This window comes from Schistocerca americana, chromosome 2 (genome assembly GCF_021461395.2).
Source record: "Schistocerca americana isolate TAMUIC-IGC-003095 chromosome 2, iqSchAmer2.1, whole genome shotgun sequence".
NCBI lineage: Eukaryota > Metazoa > Arthropoda > Insecta > Orthoptera > Acrididae > Schistocerca > Schistocerca americana.
In genome coordinates, this window is record NC_060120.1 from 442,023,475 (window position 1) to 442,046,436 (window position 22,962).

Genomic DNA, 22,962 nt, shown 5'->3' on the forward strand with positions numbered 1-22,962 from the left:
CCTTTCAGCAGATACTCCTCCGTTGTGGTTGTAGACTTGCATTACTGCTCTGTATGTACAGTTATCATTTTGTAGAAATCAATGTACATACAGTGGTTGGTTCTTCTGTACCAGATGCCACTGATGATGGACCATTAAGCTGAAAATCGGTTTGGCAAATAAACTATTTACCGTACAGCTCATGGTGAATAGATGATCTTTAATATCTGAAAGCTATGGAGTACCAAGCATTGAAGCTTTTTACATCTATGAGTGAAGTTTACAATTGACAATAAGCTACAAGCATTTCGCGATACTAGCTTTTGTATTCCGTCTGGAAGGCGGCACATGTGTCTGCTCCTGTAAACTGAAGGGTAGGCCGAATGCAGGAAGTGAGCAGGAGCAGGAAAAGGTGAAAATCTCTCGGTACTGTTCTTAGAAATGGTTTTACTATACCACAATATTAACTGAATACATAACTTTGCACGGAGGTGCGAAGCCTTAGACCCGTCGTAAGTACTGCGTAATCTCAATAGCAAGCCAACACCCTGCGAAGTTGAAGCAATGTATCAAGGCCCTCTGCTCTTGATCAAATGGGTAGACTCTGCAGCGGAGCTCGTAGATCTAGACAGCGCCTGCTAGAGGGCACTGTCGTCGGTGTCGGTGTCATATTGCCAACCTATGAACTTGCACCTACGCCGATACCACACTAGCAAATGTTCGAAAATACAGAATGTTGGCTGGTTATAAGTAAACTTTCATAAGTAAACTTAAAAGTGTCCCTATGAAAAACGAGTGGTCTCAGGACAATGAAACTTTGTGGAAACACTTGTAATAAGGACACGTGGAAGATAAATAATGAATAAGCAATGGAAAGCAATACATTTTAATTTCGATGTGACAGTGCAAATTTGTTGTGTCCTATGTTTACATTAAGGGTTCCAAACGTTGCTCAATGGGTGGACCATTTGCATCGATGATAGTCTGGAACTGCACTGGAGATTCCCCACAACACTTTTCGAATGGCTGACCATGGAACTTTCAACAGTCATGACACACCTCGCTGACTGCTTTAAAATCGAACATTGCATCCAGCATTCTCAGCAGTGGCAACAGTAACTTCTTCAACCATTTGGGGCGCAGCTGGCAGTCGGCCTCTCCCAAGAGCAATTTCCAAATCACCAGTTAATCCGAACTTCCGAATCATGTTCTTCAACCGCAGTGCGGAAAGAGGACCTCTCTGTATTCCTTTATCGCGTCGATACTTGCGAAGAGCTGCAGCGGTATTCTGTCTTTTTAAACAACATCTTTACGAGTAAAGCCCGGCTCAGACCCATGTTGACTGTCTGCAACTGTTATTCACACTGCTCCTTGTGTTTCAACTCTACGTCACCATACCAGCACGGTTGGCTAACGGCAAGTCATGACGTTAACGCTACGAACAACGCCAATACTGCAACGCACAGTCTGAACATTATCCCTATAAAGTTGGGTACCCATACGATAAATAGTTTCCCGTCTCATGTAGCGAAAGTTTATTGTTATATCATAAGGTGCACCACTATTGACATAATCAGTGTAAGATTATGTGAGAAGACACGGATAGTAGAATGTTAGAACCTTGCATTTAGAATCGGACCAGTCTGACCCACGTCGCCTCACACAATGGAAAATTCGTAAATTAACTTATGTAATGTAAATAATCGTGCCAACTGCATGGATTTTTCGGATAGCTGAGTCTATGATAACTTCTATGTTGGCGTGCCGAAGATGAACTTTGTTGTGTCAGTTTACCTAAATCAGGGCAAGTCTTCTGCTTCCGGCAGCTAATCAACAGTGGTCATATCCGTTACTGACAGTGATCTCTATACTAATAGTATAGAGATCACTGGTTACTGAGCTCGGTTAGGAATCGTGAACCTGAGACATTGGGAGCCTTTTACTGTCAAGAGACATTTCTTTGGTTTCTATTAGAGGCGTATTAGTTGCTGACGACTTCACTGCTTCTAGGCATTGCATTATAGCCAAGAACTGAAGTACACTCAGTTTTGGTAGTACATATTTGTGGGGCATTTCCAAATTGAAAGCTCGCCAAAGAGGTTCATTTTGAAAGCCAATTATCATTTTAATCTCTGACATGCGTGACAGCATGAGGCGGGTGGACTAAGATGTATTTGAATTAGAGGAAGTAAAACAAAGCGCTCCTCGTAAGTGACTGCGAAAAATCTCCATTCTTACCAAGGAAAGTAATTGCATTATATATATATTAAAAAAAAAGAATTTTTAAGAGGAAGGAATGGAACGGCACGTTGCAGTGAAAATGAAAAACTTTCAGGTACCGGTAAGTGGAATTATTCGTGTCCTTAATAACTGTATACTTTAAATAGGAATTTCAGATTGTGCGTTACATAGTTATGTGTATCACTTGTGCGGCATTGTATTGTACGACCTGTCGCCCTGAGAAAAGTGTGTGTGTAGGTAATTAGAAGTACCGTACGCCTAGGAACTCGATATCTACACACTTCTTCGGTTAGCTGCGGTCGTCAAAATGGTTACTCGAATTAAAGAGGACAATCAGTTATTCATAATAATCCCTATATCCATTTAGTTAACTCTTTGTTCAGGTGTGAGTGGGGATTCACTTTGTCCAGTTTTCGGTACTGACACTTGTGAATTGCAGATTCGTAACGTATTGCAGGTGTAGTGTGTATGGATTTGTTACAGTACGGTTAGTTTAGATATCGAATTGTTGTTACGTATTAATTATGTGTGGTTTCTAAACATACGAGTTTGTGTGAACCATAATGCTGAGAAGTAAATCTGCGTAGGTATTTATTATCTTGCGTGTACTTTTGAACATTTATTTATGCAGTTCGCAAGCAATGTTTCTTGTTCTTAGTTAGTTCAGATTTTGAAACTAAGTTTCCACACCTCTCATTTGATCAGACATAAATGGGTAGAAAAGAAGATGAGAGAAGAAGCACAATTGCCCTCATGATGGACTTACACTTATGTGATAAAAACATGAAATATCAAATATGTCAAACTAACACAATATTAAGAACAACTTGTAAGTGAAGGGGGCACTAGGGTCTGTCGTAGCAGACTATTACTTAATGTGTCGAGGGAAGATAAATTGTGCTATTTACATTCACGCTGTACACAATACCTTTGAGTATTATTGCATTGGGGAACAATCTGTACCCTTCATTGATCGCAACTGAACACCACATTCTTCTAATGTGAATCTGTCTGTGAAGACTTAACAGTGTGACAGATTTTGTTGCATAATAAGAAGATATTAATCATGGAGGTGGATGTGCCTTAGCTTCATCCAGGCATTGAAGCAGAATAATCTTTTTAACCTGCTTTCTTAAGCTTTAACGGGGCAGTTAGTGTGGTCTGCAAAATAGCCATAGCACCCATAGTTCTGAATTTTATTTTTTTAGCTCCTTACATAATATTGACAACTTTTAACTTTGCTAAGTATTTTGCTTATTTATAACTATTGTCCAAGCTGGCAACATTAGGCCCTATGTATTTTAAGTTCTGTGTAAATTTCAAATACTCATATGCAGTACACTGAAACAAAATATCCCATTTTATTACTTGTCTCCTTTGCTAATAAGGCATCTTGCTCGAGTTTGTAAAATTTCTAGGTCATGTCTTCGGTAGTAAGCCCCCTTAGGTATCATAATTAGAAATCTGGAAGGGGCCCCCAAAGGTACTGAAATACCAAATGTCACTTAGTGCACACCTGAATCAGTTTTATAAAACCTTAGTGATGTTTACTCTTATATTGTTGACATCTGTACACATAGACTGATCCAAAGTCATTGAGATTTTGTCTGCTTGACCACTCTACCATGGAAAGAACTGTTTTAAATCACCGACACTCTTTGTATTTATTCAAAATCTGGACAAAGCAAAATCTTGTGGCACTTAGTGTGGAACAGACTACCATTTTAAATTGTCAAAAAGCCCAGACCTCATTCCGTCAGCTGGAGCACAGGAGGGAAAGAACACCGAATCACATATTTAAGTGAACATTTTCTCTTAAAACATGGCATGTAGTCGTCGAGTACAGTGAAAATTTAGGATTGGACAAAATAAAATGAACACATGACAACAGTAACTCAAAGGAAACCTGTTTGTATTTATTTATTAATCCCAGGATCATCTCACAGTGATATAAGATTTGTCAAGGTAATTCAGTGGCAGTCAATAAGCCTAAGTATAACACAGAGCATACGCAACATGCCGTAAGAGGATAGGACAGGTAACCTCTGGGGATAGGACATGGGGTCGGCCGTGGCCTTGATTAAGTAACCATCCCGGCATTTTCCTTAACCATCTAGGAAAATCAAAATCAGGATAACCAGACAGAGCAGCTCCAACCTCCCAAATATGAGGTCAGCACTGCTTCACTGCATAATTCTCTGTGGTATAATGTTCCTTCATTCACACACAATTCATTTCAGATAACTTCCAATATAGTACATAGTTTCTTCGTTCATTGTCCACTCCCTGAGGACACCCACTGATGGCTTCCGGACTCTTCACTGCCACTCACACAAAGACACCTACCGACAGTTCCTGGACTGAGATGATGATGATGTGCTGCTTGCCTCGATTTTAGACTCTGTATTCAGCTATATGCTACTTTCCACCTGAAAAATTAGGCCAACGCACATTACTGTCATGCATTGTACATCTTTACACATGATCCTTGCGGAAGCAGTAAACAGTAATAATGTACTGAAATGTGACAGGTGCGTTAGTTATGCACTTTTATTACTATCCACTAATTAGTCCTCTGAGTAACCTTTAATTGTGTATTATGCATTATTTGTGAGGAATGATTTTATACAATGTGTTTTAGTAATATTTTTCACTTCCCTTGGCAATTTATTATACTATTTTTTTCTTTTATATAAAAGGCTGTTTTGAGTTTCTTGTTTTTCCTGGGTAAATGTAACTCCAAACTGGCTCTTGTTCCACTATTATGTATAGAATTATTACTGCAGTATTTATTTTCCCAGATGTGCACTGTAGATTAGTGTAGTAAGGACACCTGATTCTTTTTTTCTTTTTTTTTTTTAAAAAAGAATTCATAACTAAGAATTGAGTGTTTGTAGGCATAGTGACCAAAAAGTCATTACAAACAGGTACTGACACCCTAAGAGCATAGCATGCTGATGACATTCTTTTTACCAGTATCTTTTTATGTGCACTCAACATTAGCTATAAATGTTCATTCCCAAAATCTTTGTGTTTGCTACACAATCCATGGGCTTATCACCTGTGCTTAAAGTGACAGTTGATTTCTGTCTTTATGCTGGCGTTCATACCATTCATTTTCTTGAGGGTTTGATTTGCTTTCTCTGATATGTGTCTGGTGTTTATTCAGTGACTATGATGTTGTCATCGGCAAACATAACTTTCTTTGTGCCTGGAAAGTCATTGATATAAAAACAGACCCAATTCACTACTCCGAGAAACAACTATGTGTATATTTCTTGCTGGAAATTTTTGTACTAAAAATTTGTTATCAGCAGATGTGTGAACAGTCTCCATCTTTTGCATTCTGTTTTCCCAGTAAGACTGAAATCACTCATTTGCTGTTCCTCTTATACCTAGAACTTCCAGCTTGTTCAATAGTATTTTGTGATCAGACAGTATCAGAAGCCTTGGACAAGTCTAAGAAAACTCCTGTAGTGCAATCATCCCTATCAGGAGCTTTGAGTACCACTTTTGTGGACTCTACAATGGCCGATGTTGTACTTCTTTCCACTTCTGAAATAAAACTATGCTTTCTTAAAGAGGTTGTCTTTCTCGTATAACTTATTTCTCTCTTTCATGGTTGCTTCAGTTATTTTTGAGAATGAAGACATAATATTTTTCATATTAAAGTTATTTCTTAGGTAACTAGGACATAAAAAAAGTACTATATGAGTGAAACCCTGGCTCGAGAGGGGACCTGATTGCCCTAATCAATTAGGCTGAATAAATAAATAAAAATAAGAAGTGAAACTGGCCTGTGGTTTTCAGTGCTTTCCACACTACTGTTCTCTTGAGGGCATCATACATGCATGCTTAAAGTACTCAGGGAAAACAACCGGACTAAAGGATTAATTTATTGTGTTTGTTCCTGGGCTGGTATGCTGTGCTATGCTTCTGAGCAAAGACAGACACCTTATTTATTCTGTTGACTTCTTATTTTTGAATTGTTTTACTGTCTTCATAACTACAAGCTCTGCTGTAGGGAAACATCATTGTGCGAGATTACAGAAGTGTCAGATTCCACACATCTGCTTTGACCCATGAGGTCACCAATATGGTGGAAATGACCATTCTCAACATCTCCAATATGGCGCCTACGATGTCATTACATAAACACGACAACAAACACGGAAATATGTATAGAACCAACACACACATCTCCCTCCAAAAATATAATCAAACTAACGGGACCAGTGCAGGAAATTGGGGGTTCTTGGGTGGGATAATACTAAATGTGCGCGCGCGCACGCCCCCCACCCCCACACACACACAACACTCAAAATGATCCCAAACCACGCAAAACGACAACATAAAAACACCAGAAAATTCTTAAATTCAGCTACACTCACAGTATTGACAAGAATCGGTCACTTCCCTTCACCTACATAGCTCAACCTCAATTGTCAATACCACAGAATAAAAACCAACTACTCCAAAAATTATAACCACACCGCAGCTATCGATACCACAAAACCAACACCTAAAACAACAAAAAATGGAATCAGACGCTTTCCTTGACCTATATGTCAGCAGCAGCTCACGATACCAAAACACATAGCTACAACGAGACATTGGAATCGAAAACTTCCCTTGACCTATACAGGTAATAGCAGCTCACATTACCAGAACACACACAGCTACGACGGCGCATTGGAATCGGACACTTCCCATGACCTGTATAGCTCAAATACAGTTGTCGATACCAAAAAAATTGAAATGGAGTACTTCCCCTAAGATACTTAAATCAGCCACAAGTGCTGATACCAAAACATCAACTACCAACACATGCAGTAAATAACACCGAATGAACAACACAAAAACCCCACCGAACATCATAACACACAAACAATAGACCCAAAGAAAGACTACTACACACACACCCTTCACCCTCCACCCTCCCCTCACAGACGCGCACTATTAAACTTAGAAGTCATATCCATACCTAAAAGAAGCCACAAATTGAACTAAAAGACTTACTGTGCAACTAACAGCAAAGGACACTGCAATAACATAAACACAACAGAAACTTAATTCTTGATGTCGTCAGAATGCCAGCCTACACTATAGTGTCCTGAGTAACAGTTCTTTGTTCAAAAGTGTGCAGTAGTGTTCGGAACAGATAAAACAATTGGTAGATGCATTGCTATCAGATGTGACACTGAAAGGAAGTCCATTTATCCAGTGTAGGGAAAAGTCCAAGTAAGAGAGAAAAACATGGTCTTAGTTGTGGAGATTTTTATTTTCAAATTTCAGTGGTGCATTTCGTCTGTGGTGGGCATCTGTACACAAAATGTCATTTAATTTGAAAATAAAAGATCCACACGCAAGACTCTATTTTACAGTGGTTGCTGTATCAAGTGAAATGATGGAATGAAACAAATTTTAGGTCTAAGTATTCTAGTGAAACAGAGAATTGTTTGGAGAGTTTAATACGTTGTATGAGAATTTGTTTTGTGAATGAAAGAGAATGTCTGTGTCTTAATTTGATTACATTTTGAAAAAGGTCTATGCGTACAGGTACCTGCATCAGTTTCCATTCAAACTATTTCATATTCTGAGCAACTGCAGCTGTTGAAAGCCATGATGTAGGAAGAACTCTGCTAACAGCTGGTAAAATTGTTGTCTATTAAAACACAACTGGTTTTGTGGTTTAAAGTGGCATCATCAAGTGCAAACTTCACAGTAAAAAGCAAAGTACAATGTCACCACATTTTGTGGATATTAAAGTTAATAAAGGTATGTCTAAAATAAAGAACACAGCCATACCCATCGCTCCTAGTTGAAATTTACTATTCAGAAAATACTGTCAACACTATGGCGAGTGAAAGGTAAAGAAGACATGCTACATTCTTTAAACTATGCCAGCATTTAACAAGAAAAAAGAAAATATTTTATAGTGAGTGGATGCTAAAAGTTTTTCTTTTTAATTTCAGGCAAGTGTTAAAGAATGGAGCATATCTCCTTTACCTTTAACTAGCTATAGTATTGACAATATTCTCCAAATAGTAAATTTTAACTAGGAATGATGCATATGCCATTGATCTTTTAACATTGTAAGTATGTTTTAGACATTCCTTTATTAATTGTAATATCCACAAAGTGTGGGGATTTTGTTTTTTAACATGTAGATTGCACCTGATGATGGAGCTTTAAGCCATGGAACCAGTTGTGTTTTAATAAACTACAATTTTACCAACTGCTAGAGTATTTCTTCCTAACATCAAATTTCCTTTCAGCTATACTGCAAGATGGAAAACTGTTACTTTGTGATACCAAAACAGAATTAAACTTTTTGTAATCAAAACAGTATTACACAATTTAAACAATTGCATTTAACATTACTAATGACAAGAAGTGTGCGAGATGTGTTTGTGGATTACTTTGATAAAAGGACAGTGTATCCAATAAATATTTACTATCAACAGTATTAAGCTGCAGTGCTATTTCACTCTTAGACATCCTTCCAATTAACCTGTTTTTATACTGAGAATGACTAGATTGCCAAGTTTCCGGCTGTTCTTGTACTGCTGTGATCATTTCTTTAAAGGACATGGCTCACTGTGTACTCGAGAAACACCAACTGGTTTGTATTTCAGGGTCTAGTTTAGCAGGGGATACAACCCATCGGCTTTGGACAATGACGTCACAAGTCGCCAGAGAGCAGTTTACCATTTTCGCATTTGCTGTTATGTTTCAGTTTCGTTTTTTTACTGATTGCTTAATTAAGTGGATCTGTTTATTCTATCTCGTGAGATTTTTTTAAAAAAGCCAAAAAACACTTATCAGCTACTGAAGGGAGCTACAACACTAAGATGAATCGCTTCTCGTTTGGCGACTTGTGACGTCATTGTCCAAAGCCGACGGGTTGTATCCCCTGCTACACTAGTCCCGTATTTCATGTGCTCACTCGCCTGCAAGCTGCTATTGCACATGCTATGTGCTCCCCGAAATGCTTGCATCCAGGACACCTCCATATTGTCAAACAGGTTTATGTTGCATTGTGCTGGGGAAACGATGTAAAACACTGCCTGCTCCTCTACACTTGGGTCATGGCTTTATTGATGTCTGGAGAAATACTGTGTTGGCTGTGAAGATCATTTGCCAAACTCAGCAGACTTGTGTCAAAGTTCATAATTGCAAGGACTTTGAAGTGGATTATGGCTGGATAGCATAAGGTAATAGTATATGGAAAAATATCTAAGATGACCACACAGGAAACTGTATAATCAAAAGCTATCTAGCTTGAACTTTGTGTGGTAAGCATTAATGGTGGAACAGATGTTTTGGGACCATTAATGACACTGTGCCATACCTTGAAAAGGTGGAGATTGCTGTTCTGAGGGTGCAGTTTGGACACAATAAGATTACTTGCTGATGCTATTATAATACGCATTAGAATCTTGGAACATATTCCGAGCTCGAACATAATGGGATATCTTGAACAAAGTGACCTCCCAATGCCAACCAGCATCGAGTTTGAAAACACCTTGCACTTTTCTCACGTGACATACTGAAAGCTTTGAATCAGGGCAAATGGATGGATGCAGCATTTCTTGATTTCCAAAAAGCATTTGACTCAGTACTGCACCTATGCTTATTGTCAAAAGTATGATCATATGGGGTATCAAGTGAAATTTGTGACTGAATTGTGTACTTTTTGGTAGGGAGGACACAGCATCTTACCTTGGATGTGAAGTCATCATCAGATGTACAAGTAACCTCAGGTGTGGCCCAGGGAAGTGTGTTGCTGTTCATTTTGTATATTAATGCCTTTGCAGACAGTTTTGGTAGTAAAATCAGGATTTTTGCAGATGATGCTGTTATCCATACTGAAGTATTACCTGAAAGAAGTTGCGTAAATATTCAGTTAGATCGTGACAAGATTTCAACATGGTGCAGAGATTGGCAACTTTCTCCCAATGTTCAGAAATACAAAATTTTGCACTTCACAAAATGAAAAAAACATGGTATCCTATGACTATAATATCAATATATTGGAACTGGCTAACTCGTACAAATACCTTGGTGTAACACATTATAGGGATATGAAATAGAATGATCACACAGGCTCAGTTGTGGGTAAAGCAGGTGGTAGACTTCAGTTTATTGGTAGTATACTGGGGAACTGCAATCAGTCTACAAAGGGTACTGCTTATAAATCACTCGGGTGACGGGTTCTAGAATATTGCTCAAATGTGTGCGACCAATACCAGATAGTCCTAACAGGGGATATTGAACGATACAGAGAAGGGCAGCAAGAATGGTCACAGGTTTGTGACGGGGGGGCTCTCCAACATGCTCTGCAAACTGCTTCAAAGGATGGTAGCCAGATTATTATGCTGTGTTCTTGGATAGTGGAACCTTTTGTCTATCGGTATATGTGGTTTCCAGGGGGGACAACTATTAGGTTGGAAAAAGCATTCGGTCAGGGTTTTTGTAAACACCAGTACCTTATTGCTGACTTTTCTGACCTACAGAATACATACAGCAGGGCAGGGCACCATCTCATTTTTACCTGACCTCCATGGCAGACTTTTTAGGCCCCCTGCTGCATTTTGTTTGTCAGTTTTTTCCACAGCAGTTGTTTCAAGTTGGGCTTCATGTGTGTCACTCAGATCTCCTTGGGTCAAAGAGAACACTGTCCTGCAAGGTCTGTTCTGAGTGTTGCAGTCTTCTCATCGCCATCGATAGGTTTAGTGACTTCCTGTCAGACTAGTGGATATCTCATACTGTATTTTGATGACTTTCACATTTGTACAGTTCCAGTCTGTAGCAATGGCTGAATGCCATCCAAAGGGCCTCTGCTTGGACCCTTGCCAGTGGCTTACAGTTCTCTGCCCCGAAGATGAGTCTTAAATTTGTCTTTGTACCATGGTCAGTCCTGATCCAGAACTCTACTTGAGTAGCCAGCACTTCAATGTTGTTGCAGAGTCACAATTTTTGGGACTCCTCTGTAGTAAAAAGCTAATGTGATTTCCCCGTTTTCATCAGTTAAAGAGTTGGTGCATGCATAAGCTTCCTTGTCCATGGCTCTTTGGGTGTGGATCATGCTACTTTGCTTGATATTTGCTAGGCCCTGGTGTCATTCTGGTTGGACTACTGTTGCCTGGTTTGTGGCTCAGTGGCACCTTTAGCTTTGATCATACCAGATAACCAATATTTAATTTTATGCAACAAATCACCCCTATGTTGTTTCCCCAGCAGTCTCACCATTCTTTGATGAGTTCATGCTTGGCTACTGCAGGGCTCCAGTCTTCGCAGCACATTTTTCCCTTTCTGTGCTGCATGTCTATCCTCTTGCTATTGTTTTTCCCCTCCCTTGGGAACATGTCTGAGATATTTTTGGGAATGTCAGACATTCCAGTAGCTTGACATCTGAACAGTCCTCCTTCTGTTTTTTCTTTCTTCCTTTCTTCGTTCTCCACCTCCTATCCTTCCTCTGCTTTAGCGTTTGAGTGCTCTTTGTTTCTTCTTCCTCACTGTGCATTCTTGAAGGCTGGCTTACATGTCTGACAGGTAACAGGTGAGAAGGTAACATGTAATTCTCACCCTGTGTTGACAGATAGGGTTCATCTGGTACAGGCATTCCCAAATTGCATATTGGCCCCCGGAGACACTGGCAATCATGGGGATTTTCTCACAATGGGCCTATCACCATCTCAGGCTATGTCTGCTAAAAATAAACAGAATGAGGCTAAACATTCCAAGACACTGCCAGCTACATATTGGTTCCTCATATTATCACATACTGAAAATGATTGTTCTTTTGCTACAGTTTATTATTCATAAAGGTGTGGATGCAATTGCAGGCCCTGGAAAATCCTGCTCTTGTGTACGTAATGGCACTTTGCTTGTGGAGACAAATTGTGATTTTCAAGCCCAACAACTGCTTGCAGCTTTGCTCCTCCGTGGCTATCCTGTTCGTGCCGAAGCCTATCGACACTGAATTCTGTGTGTAGTGTTACTTATACTAGGCTGCTTGATGGTTTGATTGAAGGAGAATTCCAAACTTACCTCTCTGATCAGGGTATCACTGCAGTCCATCAGGCAATGAAAAAGGTTGATGCAACCTCAGTGCACTCTTTTTCTACATCTATATATATATACTCTGCAAGCCACCAAGTGGTGTGTGGCGGAGGGCACAATTCATGCCAAAATCAAATTTTCCCCCCTTTGTTCCACTCGCGGATCGCGCGAGGGAAAAACGACTGTCTGAACGCCTCAGTACGAGCTCTTATTTCACTTATCTTTGAATGGTGATCATTGTGCGATTTGAAAGTTGGTGGTAATAATATGTGCTCTACATCCTCAGTGAAGATCGCATTTCGGAATTTAGTGAGCAGTCCCTTCTATTTAGCATGCCGTCTATCTGCACTTCAAACTTTCTATGAGATTTGTAACTATCTTGCAATGGCTAAATGTACCAGTCACGAATCTTGCCGCTCTTCTTTGGACCTTCTCAATCTCTTGGATCAGACCCAGCTGGTAAGGGTCCCATACAGATGAACAATACTCCAAGACTGGATGAACTAACATATTGTAAGCTGTTTCCTTTTGTTGAAGGACTGCATTGTTTCAGGATTGTACCAATAAACTGCAATGTAGAGTTTGCCTTACCCGTTACTTGTGTAATCTGATCATTCCATTTGAGAACATTTCGAATAGTCATACCCAGATACTTGACGGATGTTACCACTTCCAAAGGCTGGGCATTTGTTTTGTCTCGTACATTAATGGGGATTTTCGCTTTGTTATATGCAGTAGGTTACACTTACTAATATTGAGAGATAACTGCCAGTCATTACACCACACATTTATTTTCTGGACATCCTCATTGATTTCTTCACAACTTTCATGTGATACTACTTTCCTGTAGACTACAGCATCATCAGCAAACAGTCTAATGCTGCTGTCAATACCATCAACCATATCATATATGTAAATTGTAAAACGCAGCGGACCTATTACGCTGCCCTGGGGCACACCTGAAGTTACGTTTGTTTCTGCTGAAGTCACCCCATTCAGGACACACATACTGCTCTCTGTCTGTTAGAAAACCATTTATCCAACCACATATGTCATCAGATAGACCATAAGCAAGCACTTTTTGTAGGAAGCAATAGTGCGGAACTGAGTCGAACGCCTTTCGAAAGTCGAGAAATATGGCATCAACCTGGGAGCCGGTATCTAGAGCCTGTTGAATATCTTGCACAAAGAGGGCCAGCTGTGTCTCGCATGACCACTGTTTCTTAAAACAGTGCTGGTTTCTGCAGATGAGCTTCTCAGAGTCTAGAAAGGTCATTATGTCTGAACACGAAATATGTTCCATGATTCTACAACAAATCGATGTCAGTGAAATTGGCCGGTAATTAGGTGCATCCGCTTTTCTACCCTTTTTATAGATTGCTATGACCTGGGCCTTCTTCCAGTCCTGTGGAACTTCTCGCTGTTCCAGTGATGTGTGATAGATGATGGATAAGAATGGTGCTATATTTGTAGCATAGTCAACATAAAATGTTACAGGGATACCATCCGGGCCAGATGCCTTCCTAGTGTCTAAGTATCTCAACTGTTTTACAATCTCAGAGACAGCAAACACTATGTCAGCCATCCTTTCGTTTGTTTGATAATTGAAAGGGGAATGGTGCTGCAGTCCTCTACTGTAAACGAGTTTGTGAAAGCTAGGTTTAGAATTTCGGCATCCTGTTTATCATCGTCAGTTACATTACCTGTACTGTCAGCAAGAGAAGGTATTGAATTATTTGTAGCGTTCATAGATTTTACGTACAACCAAAATTTTTTGGGTTTATTTTTAGAATCTGCAGATAAAATATTGCTTTCAAATTTGTTAAAAGAATCTCTCATCGTCTTTCTGACAGCTCCTTTCGTTTCGCATAATTTGTTTGTCAGTGGGGGTGTGGCAGTGACACTGTTTAAAATGACTGTGCAAAATTCTCTGCTTTCTCAGCAGCTTCCTAATATGTTTGTTGTGCCAAGGTGGATCCTTTCCCCCCTCCTATATTTTTGCTAGGCACATACTTCTCTAGCACATGGTGGACAATACCTTTAAATTCCGACCAAAGATGCTAAACATCCTTGAGTCTCGCGGTGAATGCTTGGAGCTGACTATGAAGATATTCATTAATGACACTTTTTTTCAACTTCCACTGACATAGAAGCCACAACGACATTATGGTCGCTAATACCTTCTTTTAGATTAACTTCCTCAAAAGGATCAGGTTTGTTTGTCGCAAAGATATCTAATATGTTACTGTCTTGAGTTGGTTTTCTAACCAATTGCTCAAGGTTGTATGTTGAGAGCGCTCCTAGAATAACTTCACGTGAATCTTTGCTTCTGCCCCCTGTGATAAACATGTAATTTTCCCAGTCAGTGGATGCTAGATTAAAGTCACCACCTATATCTAATGGATGATTTGGATATTTACTTCCTATGTACTCAAGACTTTCCCTGAAACGTTCTGCGACGTTTGTTGCGGATGCCGATGGTCTATAAAAACATCCTAATACAATGGTCAATCCTTGTCTGATTGACAGCTTTATCCAGACTATTTCACAGTCCGACCCAGTATAGACATCAACTACGTTTAAACAGCTTTTAACTGCACCGAACACACCACCTCCCATAGCATCTGTCCTATCCTTCCTAAACATTGTCCAGTCCAAGTTCAAAATTTCACTGCTTTTTATGTCTGGTTTTAGCCAGCTTTCGGTACCTAATACAATATTGGCATTGCTACTGTTTATTTTGGAGAGTAACTCAGGGATCTTGCTACAGACACTTTGACAATTTACTAACATGAGAATAAGCATATTTAAATCTTTTGGAATGACCTGTGTAGGCGAACTAACAATTTTTACGGTTGGCACACCCACATCAGTGCCATGAACTGGTAATTTTTCAGGCCAGCAGTTTGTTTCCCATGGGGAGGAACCTAATCTAAAAAACTCCCATGTGCACGCCACAAGTACTGTGCTACCCATGTAGCTGCTTTCTGTGTGTAGTGCACCCCTGATCTATTGAGGGGTGTCCTACAACCTTCCACCCCATAGTGTAGGTTGAGGAATCTACAACAATTTTCATCACAGAGTTGACGCAGCCTATGGTTTAGATTCTCCACTCGACTCCAAACCAGAGGACCCCGGTCCACCCTGGGTATGATGCTGCAGATCGTCAGCTTCCACTCCTCGAGAGATGGAGGCCACCTTCACCAATTTAGCGAGCCGTCGAAAGGACCCAAGGATTTCCTCGGAACCCCGACGACAGGCATCGTTGGTACCGACATGTGCAACAATCTGCAGCTGGCTGCACCCCGCATGCTCGATAGCTGCCGGAAGAGCCTCTTCCACATCCCGGACAAGGTCCCCCAGCAAGCACACTGAGTGAACGTTGGACTTCTTCCCTGCCCTGGCCACTATGTTCCTGAGGGGCTCCATGAGCCGCCTAACATTGGAGCTCCCAATAACTAACAAACCCCTACCCCCACGTGCCTGTACAGACCTTGCTGAAGGAGCAGCCACTATCCTGGCAGAAGGTGCATTCTGACCCGGCTAAGCCTCCCCCTCCCCCAGCGTTAGATAGCACACTGAATCTATTAGCAAAGTGCATGGGATTTGGCAGGAGCTTGCGTCCCCCATGCAGCCTTCGCCTTGAGGCTCGAGACCTCAACACAGTCTGCCACCCACACTGAGGTGAGAGTAGGCTGGCCGGCTCAGTCACACCTTAGGTCAGCTCAATGACAGAGAGCTGTGACATCTAATACAGCAGAGGCTGCCTCAGGCACCCCATCCCCACTGCACCTTAAGGTGGCACTCTGGAGCTTGTTGACTGTGGCCAACAAAGGTTCCAGCTGTGTTTGGACTGTGGCCAACTCCTCCTGCATCTGCACACAACAGACACAGTCCCTATCCATCTAGCTAATAACTGATTTGCCGTAGAAAACTTTAGGAAACCTCAGCTACACTCTAGTTGGCAGAAAGGACACTCAATAATGAAAATAAAAATTTATGGTAGAAGCGAGATCTGGTGCTTATTTTCCTGCTAGGGGCTATTTAGTGAATACTAAAGAATAAGACAGTGACCTACAGTAAACTGCTGGGGGCTATCTAGTGAATATTATAAACGATTAAACAGTGACCTACAGTAAGCTGCACCTACTGACTATCCCACGTATTTGTAATTTAAACAAGCGTTTGCGTAAACACAAAAGTGACCTAATACAGCTATAGAAACTGCTTCCTTATATGTACAGAGTCTAAATGACATTAATAAACTTAAACACTGGGTATTGTACACTGACAGATGCAGGTACAAAACAAAACCTTTAGCTAACAATAAGAGTTCAGAATGTAAAGCACAAATGAGTTCTACTTTATAGGAACCAATGGGCTAACAGTACACGATCACTAAAGCCCACAACAAGCTAAGGAATTTAAGCAGATGGGAGGCGAGTTTTAGCTTTCTGCTAACTAAACCGTATGTAAGATGGGCTCTGAAGTTGTATTGTAACACTGATATTGTAGTGTAATACTAATTTACCACATATTTTACGTTTGCTGCTACCTTCAATGTATCCTTACGTTTGATGGTGTAGTGCTTCCATCAAAGATCAAAGAAGGCTATGAAATCATCACAGTTCAGTCGTACATTCCAAACTTAGTGTGCTGGTACCAGTATCAGTGTTACAACCACACTCGAATGTCCTGTCAAATCACGGCCATTTGTGCTACACATGATAGGGATGCTCACGAGGGTGATTGTCCACTTCCTTCTGCCCAATGTATCAATTGCAATGGCGACCATGCAGCCTCATCTTGAGGATGTCCTATGTATCTCAAAGAGCGAGCTGTCCAGGAGATCCAGGTGAAGGAAAAGTTGCCTTACCTTGTTGCTTGCAAGTAGTTGGCTAGTCAAAAGCTCTGCTTTACCATCTGGCACTTAAAGTACCATTCTTGCTACACGTTGCTCCATGAAGGTCATGGCCTTGCAGACTTGCAACTTCAAATTCATCACTGCAATTGCCAAATTGCCCAATGTCACGGCAGCATCCCTCTCCTCTCCTCCTCCAGCTGTGAAACGAGCCGTCAAATCTTCGCCTCCGGCAGGTGAAAGCACCTACAACATAACTGCCAACCCGGAAAGAACAGAAGGAATACTCCCGTGAAGACTTTTTACATCCATCCAGCCACAGACATTAGTCTTCATCTGCCAACTGCAAAGGCTTGGAGAAATCAAAGACAAACAGTCTTCTCCTTCGTCGATCCTCTTCCGCGGTAATGTCACGCAATACCCCCACCCGGCCGACCTCTGTTTTGCCACTGCCCACTGCCAACCATTTTTCTTCTGTGAAATCTGCAGGCTAACCCAGAGAGACTGCTGACACCTCTGTAGATCTTATGGAACAGGATCCTCCAGCCTCTGCATCCTGCAGCACTGAGTCTTTGAAAGCAGGCACTCGGCAACTACCAAGCTGACAACAACCCCCCCCTCCCCCTCCCCCTCCCCCTCCCGAGGATGGTATTCCACCTCACAGGGCAGTCGTGATGATCATCCGGGATGATAATCATAGTCCACCATCTCACTAAACCCCCAGCTGCAAGTCATTGCTGTCCACATTTTTCTTCCTAGCTTCATCTTTGTTCTTTGCAACGTTAATATTCCTCCATCATTTGGTGTCACCAGGACATACTTCCTCCAGCTTATTGGTAAACTCCCTCATCACCTTTTGCTGTTTGGTGGCTTCCTTTGGGACTCTTTCAGAACTTGGCTGACCGTCTCAATCAACTCAACCTCATCTGCCTTAGCATTGGAACATCCATGTTCCTTTCAGACTCCATATACACCTGCTCCCATTTGGACCTCTCGTCCTGCACTTGTTCAGCGTGCCCATCGTCTAAAGTGCTCCATTGTCTCTGAAATGTACACTACTGGCCATTAAAATTGCTACACCAAGAAGAAATACAGATGATAAACGGGTATTCATTGGACAAATATATTATACTAGAACTGACATGTGATTACATTTTCACGCGATTTTGGTGCATAGATCCTGAGAAATCATTACCCAGAACAACCACCTCTGGTCGTAATATCGGCGTTGATACGCCTGGGCATTGAGTCAAACAGAGCTTGAATGGCGTGTACAGGTACAGCTGTCCATGTAGCTTAAACACGATAATACAGTTCATCGAGAGTAGTGACTGGCGTATTGTGACGAGCCAGTTGCTTGGCCACCATTGACCAGGCATTTTCAGTTGGTGAGAGATCTGGATAATGTGCTGGCCAGGGCAGCAGTCGAACATTTTCTGTACCCAGAAAGGCCCGTACAGGACCTGCAACGTGCGGTCGTGCATTATCCTGCCGAAATGTAAGGTTTCGCAGGGACCGAATGAAGGGTAGAACCACGGGTCGTAACACATCTGAAATGTAACGTCCACTGTTCAAAGTGCAGTCAATGCTAACAAGAGGTGACAGAGATGTGTAACCAATGTCACCCCATACCATCACACCTGGTGATACGCCAGTATGGCGATGATGAATACACACTTCCAATGTGCGTTCACCACGGTGTCGCCAAACACAGGTGCGACTATCATGAGGCTGTAAACAGAACCTGGATTCATCCGAAAAAATGACGTTTTGCTATTCGATCACCCAGGTTCATCGTTGAGTACACCATCGCAGGCGCTCCTGTCTGTGATGCAGCATCAAGGGTAACCGCAGCCACGGTCTTCGAGCTGATAGTCCATGCTGCTGCGAACGTCGTCGAACTGTTCATGCAGATGGTTGTTGTCTTGCAAACGTCCCCATCTGTTGACTCAGGGATCGAGACATGGCTACATGATCCGTTACAGCCATGCAGATAAGATGCCTGTCATCTCGACTGCTAGTGATACGAGGCAGTTGGGATCCACCACGGCGTTCCGTATTACCCTCCTGAACCCACCGATTCCATATTCTGCTAACAGTCATTGGATCTTGACCAAGCGAGCAGCAGTGTCGCGATACAATAAGCTGCAATCGTGATAGGCTACAATCCGATCTTTATCAAAGTTGGGAACGTGATGGTACGCATTTATTCTCCTTACACGAGGCATCACAACAACGTTTCACCAGGCAATACTGGTCAACTGCTGTTTGTGTATGAGAACTCGGTTGGAAACTTTCCTCATGTCAGCACGTTGTAGGTGTCGCCACTGGCACCAGCCTTGTGTGAATGCTCTGAAAAGCTAATCATTTGCATATTATAGCATCTTCTTCCTGTTGGTTAAATTTGGCATCTGTAGTACATCATCTTCGTGGTGTAGCAATTTTAATGGCCAGTAGTGTACTTGAGTGACCATTTCCCGTGTGCTGTCAGGTTGCTGACTTCTACCCCACAAGTGATGGTGACCAGGTGGAGTACCTTACAAATGTTACATTAACCATATTGCCACAGAATGTTCCATACCTCGCACCTGATATTTATCGCACTGTGTCCCAGTCCATTGGTGGATTGCAGCATGCCATGATGCAATTTGTGTGCAGACACATGGTCACTGCATTTTTAACTGCCATCCTGTGGTGGCGATCTGTATGCATTATAAACAGTTGTGTGCACAATGTCGTCACATTTTCTGGGATAGCAAAAAAGCTAGCTGGATTTCATTTACTATTTCTTTTAACAGTTCCACTCTGTCTTCCATCATGTGGACCAACCTCTGACAGCTCACTGGGATCAAGGTCTATTCCCCAGTTTCCGGTCTGACTGTCACAGATAATGCCATAGTGGACCCCACTGCTATCTCCAACACCTTAGGCTGCTATTTCGTTGTGATTTCATGCTCCACTCAATATCACCCCACCTTCGTCTATCGGAAACGAGTGTAGGTGTCTCGGGCGATATCCTTCTCCTCTCAGAATCATGAGTGCTAAAATGCTGTCTTTACTCTGAGAGACCTAGATGTGCTCTCAATTCATCCTGATCTTCAGACCCAGGGCTGGATGATGTTCACATTCAGATGTTGCAAAAGCGTTTCCTTGTGGGCAAGCAATTTCTCCTTCATACATACAATCACAACTGGGCAAATGGCACATTTCCCAGATGCTGACATGAGGCCATAGTCATACCCATACCTAAGCCCCCAGTAAGGACAAACACTGTCCTTCTAACTACCAACCCATTTCTCTCACCAGCTGTGTTTGCAGGGTGATGGCACGTATGATTCATGCCCGGTTGGTATGGCTAGAGTCTCGCAATTTACTGAACACTGCTCAATGTGGATTTTGAGCACACCGTTCTGCAGTTGACCATCTGATCACTTTGTCAACCAGTATCATGAATGGTTTTCTGCAAAAATACCAGACTGTGGCTGTTTTTATTTTTTATTTCTTTGAGAAAGTCTGGCACCTGTTGGAGAACTGGTGTCCTCCGTACTATCTACACATGGGGCTTCGAGGCAGCCTACCCTGTTTCCCTTCAATAATTTTCAAAAGACAAGAGTTTTTGAAATATGTGTGGGCTCTACCTTCTTGGAAATCTTTACCCAGGAAAACGGGTTGCCTCAGGGCTCCATCCTGACTGTCGTCCTCTTTGCTATATCTGTTAAGGCTGTTATGACCTGTCTCCTGCCAGGCATCTCCGGGTCCCTTTTCGTTGATTTTCACGGACTTGTCTCCTAGGGCAGCATCTCCAGTGATGTCTCTGTCGTCTTGACTCATTGAGCATTGATAGTGGCTTTTGTTTTTCCACTGACAAAACTGTTCATATGTATTTCCACTGGAACAATGGGTTGCTTCCACCGTCTTTACATCTTCGGCCAGCCTGTTGCTCTTCCATTCATTGAAACTACGAAGTTCCTGTGGCTCATGCTTGGTAGACAACTTTCTTGGTCCTCCTCCTATGTGTCCTAAGCCGTGCTTCCGGGAGAGCGGATCATACCACCCTCCTCTGTTTGCACGGATCCCCTGTCTGATCGAAATTAGACTATGGGTATGTTGTTTATGCATGTCCATCCATCTTACGCCATCTAAATACAATCCACCATCGTGGAATCCGTTTGGCCACTGGGACCTTTGCACTAACTCGGTTGAGAGTCTCGATGCATAAGCTGCTGAACTATCACTGTCATGCCAGTGTGATGTTCTCCTCAGCATATACGCATGCCATTGTCTGCCATGCCTGGCCACCCAACCCCCCCCCCCCCTCCCCCCCCAGGAAGGGACACGGAAGAGCAGTTGAACGGAATGGACAATGTCTTGAAAGAAGGATATAAGATGAACACCAGCAAAAGCAAAACGAGTATAATGGAATGTAGTCGAATTAAGTCAGGTGATGCTGCGGGAATTAGATTAGGAAATGAGACGCTTAAAGTAGTAAAGGAGTTTTGCTATTTGGGGAGCAAAATAACTGATGATGGTCGAAGTAGAGAAGATATAAAATGTAGACTGGCAATGGCAAGGAAAGCGTTTCTGAAGAAGAGAAATTTGTTAACATTGAGTATAGATTTAAGTGTCAGGAAGGCGTTTCTGAAAGTATTTGTATGGAGTGTAGCCATGTATGGAAGTGAAACATGGACGATAAATAGATTGGACAAGAAGAGAATAGAAGCTTTCGAAATGTGGTGCTACAGAAGGATGCTGAAGATTAGATGGGTAGATCACATAACTAATGAGGAGGTATTGAATAGAATTGGAGAGAAGAGAAATTTTTTGGCACAACTTGACTAGAAGAAGGGATCAGTTGGTAGGGCATATTCTGAGGCATCAAGGGGTCACCAATTTAGTATTGGAGGGCAGCGTTGAGGGTAAAAATTGTAGAGGGAGACCAAGAGATGAATACACTAAGCAGATGCAGAAGAATGTAGGCTGCAGTAGGTACTGGGAGATGAAGAAGCTTGCACAGGATAGAGTAGCTTGGAGAGCTGCATCAAACCAGTCTCAGGACTGAAGACCACAACAACAAACATAGAATGTCTTGTCTACACTCAGCCAAATGCATAACCAGTGGTAGGGATGCACACAAGGGTGATTTGAATCTTCAGGTTTTGGCGGCGCATAGACTGTTCTATTAAGTTTCGGGTGTGCAGCCGCAAGAAATCTCCTTCTTCTAATATTTCGGCTGTATAACGTTCAGCCATCTTCAATCAGTGGTTTCAATCTTGATAAATCATGGAATCCGGCACTTGCCATAGTAAATTCACAAAGACGACATCACAGTGCAGCTCACAATGATATATCGATATGCCAACACAGATCAACTGCGGAGTCATAGATACAACTCGCGCATTATGCATGTTTCTGCCGCCGACCAACGTCTCTGGCGCATTTGCATCTGTGGCCGCATGCGCAGTCGTGTAGTACAACAGTATAAAGGGACGAAGCGAGCACTGGAGTGGCAGTCTTGTGGCTCACTCTGAAGATGACTGAATGTTATACAGCCAAAATACTAGAAGAAGGAGATTTCTTGTGGCTACACACCCGAAACTTAATGGAACAAGGGTGGTTGTCTGCCTCCTTCTCCCCGTTGTATCGACTGCAATGGTGGCCATTCCACCACCTCTTGGGATTGTCCCATGTGTATTGATGAGCGGGCTGTCCAAGAGACGTGGGTAAAGGAAAAAGTGTCTTACCCAGTTGCTTGCAAGTTATTGGCTAGTCGCAAACCCTGCATTCTCCCGTGTGGCACCTGTAGTCCTGTTATT

General features: G+C 42.0%; 1 protein-coding gene across 3 annotated transcripts in view; it reads left to right on the plus strand.

The window, feature by feature from the left end:
* Positions 1–2,034: 2,034 nt before the first annotated feature.
* Positions 2,035–22,962, plus strand: part of LOC124595989 (ATP-dependent DNA helicase PIF1) — a 104,352-nt gene continuing 83,424 nt past the window's right edge. Inside the window, exon 1 of one of the 3 annotated variants that reach the window (XM_047134934.1) lies at positions 2,035–2,320. The gene's annotated coding sequence lies outside the window, so the exon portion shown is untranslated. The remainder of the gene's footprint in view (positions 2,321–22,962) is intronic. The other 2 variants (XM_047134932.1, XM_047134933.1) reach the window with 2 other exon arrangements.